At 53.0% G+C, this 5,104-nt stretch overlaps 1 protein-coding gene across 2 annotated transcripts in view; it reads left to right on the top strand.

Moving 5' to 3' along the window:
* RNF41 (ring finger protein 41) overlaps positions 1–5,104 on the top strand; it is a 42,163-nt gene that overhangs the window by 19,191 nt on the left and 17,868 nt on the right. The gene's annotated exons all lie outside the window — the stretch shown is intronic.

Here is a 5,104-nt window from a genome sequence, read left to right as displayed (position 1 = left end):
GATACATAGACGTGCAGCATTCAAGAGGTGTCTAGACAATGATTTTTTGTATTTTCTGGTGGACATGTTGTTCAGGTGTAGCAAGCATGCAGCAGGGTTGTCCGTCAAGTCCACCATCACCAGGTCCCTCATAACGGCAGTCACCTCCCCCCAGAACGGGAGCAATAGAGGGCAGGACCAGAATATATGTAGCAACGTGCCTGGAGCGTTCTGACACCTCCAGCATACAGATGGAACTTGAGGGTACATAATGTGGAGGGCTGTTGGGACCCGGTACCACCTTGAAACTATTTTATAGCCCAACTCTTGGGTCTTGGATGCAATGGAGGAATGATGTGCCAAGTGGAGAATACTGTCTTTTTGAGCCGGCGTGAAAGTGGTGTGTAAATCACTTTCCCATTTGGCCAGGAATGTCGGGTAAGACTCTGGAGGGGGTGATATCAGCATGGAGTACAGGAGGGAGATCGCATGACGGGTGGGTATCTCCTCCTTGCAGACCTTCTCAAATGGGGTAAGGGGCCTGGAGAGCCGGTGGTGAGTGGGAATAGAGCAGGAAGTGCCGTAGTTGGAGGGAGTTCCAGTGGTCTAATGGAGGGTCTGTCAGGTTGGAAATTTCACCGACCGATAGCCACCTGCCATAGGGGTGTAGGTCGTATACGCGGAACTTGTTGGCTTCCCGGAGGCGGCGGAAGCGGGGGTCTTGAACACCGGGCGGGAAGTCTGGGTCACCGATCACTGGGGTCATAGGCGAGGGGAAGGGGGAAATGTCCGTAGATCTGGATAGCGGAATCGTGGGCGCAATGGTAGGATGGGAGCGTATGGAGGGTGGCAGGGGCGCAGAGAGCCAAGGCATGCCTGCCAAGACTGGGCCGGAATCCTCCTCTTCCATAACCACCCATTGTTTGGTTGTCCGGTGGCAGCACCAGTCCCACAAACGAGCGAGATGGGTCGCCCTGTAATACTTGGCCAAGTCCGGGAGCCCAACACCCCCCCTATCCTTGGGCAGAGTGATAGTGCTGTATCCGATTCTAGGAGGGGCATAGGACCACAGGAAGGCCGTGAACATTTGACGCAGGCGGCGAAAAAATATTGGTGGAATGCGTATTGGGAGAGCCTGGAATAAAGGATTCTAGGTAGGGTCGTCATTTTGATTGCATTGCAGCGGCCAAACCAGGAGAGTGACAATGAGTGCCAGGACAGGAGGTCTTGTTTGGTCTTCGGGAGTAGGGGGGCAAAGTTGGAGTCATAGTCGTGCGGGATCTGCCGTGATGGAGGTGCCAAGGTAGGTCAGAGTGTCCGTGGACCAAGTAAAAGGAAAGGAAGAGCGCAAGGATTCCACTTCCTCCTGGGGAAGAGATATATTGAGAGCAGCCGATTTGGAGAAATTTATTTTAAAGTTAGAGAGGGAGGCGTAGCGATCCAGCTCTCTCATAAGAATGGGGAGAGATGCGCCAGGGTCTGAGATGAAAAAAATCAAGTCGTCCGCAAAAGCGGCTACTTTGTGCTCACCAGAGCCCTTCAACAGGCCACGGAAAGTGGGGAGGGATCGAATGCGGCAAAGGAAAGGTTCTAGGGTAAGGATGAATATGAGTGGGGAAAGGGGGCATCCCTGTCTGGTGCCATTGGATATGGAGAAAAAGTCTGAGCGGACCTCGTTCACCCGGACGGCCGCCGACGGAGAGGAGTAGAGCGCCGAGATCCACCGCAGCATGTTAGGACCCAGGCCAACATGGCGCAAGGTAGTCTGGATGAGGCGCCACTCCACCCTGTCAAACGCCTTCTCCGCGTCAGTGGACAAGAGCATTAAGGGTGACGGGGTGGAGCGGGCACGATGTATTACGTTTAGTAATCTGGTAGTGTTGTCTCTAGGCTCCCGTCCCGGAACGAAGCCCGCCTTATCCAAGTGCACCAGACCTGGGATGTGTGGGAGCAATCTGTTGGCTAAAATTTTTGCAAAGATCTTTAGGTCCAGGTTAAGGAGAGCTATGGGGCGGTAGCTACTACATTGGGAGGGGTCTTTGCCAGATTTGGGTATGACTGCTATGTGGGCGCGGAGGAAATCACAAGGGAGAAAGGAGGCGGATAGGAGGGAGTTGTATGCAGCCAGAAAATGGGAGGAAAGGATATTGGAAAAAGTTTTGTAATAGGGCAGGGTGTAGCCATTAGGACCAGGTGCTTTGCCCGATTTAGCCTGCTTGAATGCCAGATCATATTCCTCTTGTGTCGACGAAGTCAGTTTGGTTCCCGCGGCGGACATAATGTGGGGAATGAGTGTCGTCTGTCGGGAACCCCGTAGAGCCGAGGCCAGGCACCTGCCCGGTTTATTGGATAATTCATATAGGGTACGGCGGCCCTTCAAGAGGCCCCGCCGTATGTTGGAGAGGAGGAGGTCGTTTAGCTCAGCCCTCAGCGAGACCAGCTCCAGGAGAGGAGTAGCCGCCAAGGACTTATGCGTACGTTCAAGGTCGTGGAGCTTGGCAAAGAGCTGAGCAACTCTCGTCCCCCCTCTCCCTCTTCAGACGGACACCATGTCTGATCAAAACGCCTCTGACGACACATTTATGGGCTTCCCAAATGACCGTAGGTTCTATGGACGGGGAGCAATTCTCGGAGAAATAAGAAAGAAGTGTGGATTCCAGGTCAGAGCGGATTCCCGGATCCTGCAGTAAGGACTCGTTAAGGCGCCACGAAGGGGATCAGGGGACGTATGATAGGAGTTCCAACGCCATGTGGACTGGGGCATGGTCTGAGGGCAGGATGTCTCCAATGGACGCATCAACAACCAAAGAGAGGTCCTTGTGTCGGAGAAAAAAATAGTCTAAGCGCGAGTATGTGTTGTGCACCGAGGAGTAGAACGTAAAGTCCTTAGTTCGCGTGTGTATAAGGCGCCACACGTCAGTCAGTTGAAGGAGATGTAGTTCCGATTTAAGTTTACGGAGGCGAGAGTAGGGGAGATGGGAGGCTGTGCTAGATACGTCCATGAGGGGGTCGAGTGCAAGATTAAAGTCTCCCCCGACCAACAGTACACCATCCTCAAATTCAAGGATAAGCGGCATTACACGCTGCAGGAAAGAGACCTGGTCTGAATTGGGGAGGTATAGGTTCACCATGGTAACCATGATGTCTCCGATCAGGCCTTTGGCGAGCAGGTATCTACCCTTCGGGTCACTTCTAAGGTCCCTAAACGTCCATGCCACCGTTCTGGAGAGTAGGATACTCACCCCCTTGGACCTGGTGATGGGGGACGGACAGTGGTATGAGGTCGGGTAGTCCCTGTTCTGGAGTTTCGGCACCCTGTCTAGTTTAAAATGGATCTCCTGGAGAAAAGCCACTTGCGTGCCTACCTTTTTCAGGTCAACTAGGAGTCTGGACCTCTTCTCGGGGGCGGCCAAGCCTTTGACGTTGAAAGTGGTGAGGCGCAGAGGAGCCATCTCCACCAAGGCGGTGGAGGCTTAATCTACAGTGCAAGCGGGGAGCGGAAGAGGTGGTACCTAGTCACAAAGGAGTGAGGGGATCAGGGAGGGTAGAGGGCCGAAAAAGGAAAGGTGTGAGTAGGTTTAGTAAGTCAGGCGAAGGTGCATCGACAACAGGCGGGCATTAGTCAATTGTGTGTCCGCTTCAAGGGCCTCCACACGGGCTGACAAAGAGTTGGTGACGGATTCTACTGATGTGACCCGTTCGTCCACTGCTTCAATGCGGTGGGTGAGATCGTGGAGTTCCTTCTTTAAGGCCGCAACTATAGAGGAGGCCATATGATCGAGGTCCCTTTTAGTGGGCAGCTGCGGCAGCAGGCCCTGTAGGCTGCTCTCCCCCAGGCTCCAGGCTCAGCATGCATGCCGACAGAGGGGCTGGGTGGGGAGTCTGGGCGTGCTGTGTCCTGTGAGGTGCTCGTCAGCCTCGGGCAGTCTGGGTCTCGGGGCTCTCCCTGATCAGGGAACGGGTGTGCTGTGTTGCGTCCCAGTTTCTTACCCGAGAGGAGACCGGCCGCTGATGAACGGGTAAGCGCCATCTTGGATGCAGGCGGGGATCGGCGTCTGGCGGGCAAAAAAATCGTAGAGGGAGGCAGTTCTGAAGTCGCCGGGAGTGCCGTGGATCCTCGGCTCCTTGGGCATGGAGGAATTGTAGAGCAAAGAGTCTGCTAAATCGTCGGTCCGGCACAGTGGTGGCAGAGCTCTCCCAAAGCGTGTGCTCACGGCTCCATGTCCAAGCCACGCCCCCGCCTCACTATGGTTTGATCTTCTTAGTATACTACATCCTTTCTGGTTGGGACAGACCTGTGTAATTTTATGCAAAGTTAGTCTGAGGCTCTTAGGTATGGCTGCGCATTCAAGGTTTTCGTTTTATATAGCATATAATTTTCTCTGCACTTTAGGTCACCTGCCTTTTTATTTTATATAACTTTGTTGAGCGGTTTATTTACATGGGTCCACTACATCGGTAATACTCATGGTCAGCCCTGTAGGGGGGGTGGGGATGGGGGGCTCTACAGGATTTTATCCCTCCCTAATCTGGTAAATTCATGAATCCTCTCGTTTTGCCCAGGAAGACAGTTTGGAAAAACAAGAGTTAGACTTAAACCAGATCGATTTAAAGTGTTTTTGGTGTGTATCCTGATTCTGTTGGAGTAGGTACCTGTCTCTCATGTGCTATCCTGGAAGATTCCTGGAAATCAAGTTGCAGTCATTATTACTGTTATTTGTGATTGTTTAACTTCCTTTCCCTGAGGTGAAGCGTTAGGCACCCTAGCCTTTGGCCTTTTTACCTTTTGAAAACATCCTTGTTTTTGTTGGCAACTTCAGCAGTTGGTCTAAGATCTCTTTTGTGATTGCGTGAGTGCGTGTGTGATTGCTTGTCCTCCACATTCTTGCGGAGGTCGTTCCAGAGCATTCAGCCACTGGAACGCAAATTGGCCGGCTTGAGGGGCCATGGCGGTGCATTGAAGTCAATGGCACAGTAGCCACGCCCCCTGCCCCCGCCCGCGGTGCAATTGTCGGCACCCGAACACAGGAACATTGGTGCCTGTGCTCTGGTCCAGTGCGATCTGCAAAAAGGCTGCATGCACTAGTTTTGCCTTTTGCTTCTAGTCTGTTGGTTTTCCCAATAG

This window comes from Nanorana parkeri, unplaced genomic scaffold, assembly GCF_000935625.1.
Source record: "Nanorana parkeri isolate BGI_ZX_2015 unplaced genomic scaffold, ASM93562v1 scaffold478, whole genome shotgun sequence".
In the NCBI taxonomy this organism is placed as follows: domain Eukaryota; kingdom Metazoa; phylum Chordata; class Amphibia; order Anura; family Dicroglossidae; genus Nanorana; species Nanorana parkeri.
The sequence above is the reverse complement of the archived record's forward strand: the minus strand, read 5'-3'. Positions and strand labels throughout refer to the sequence as shown.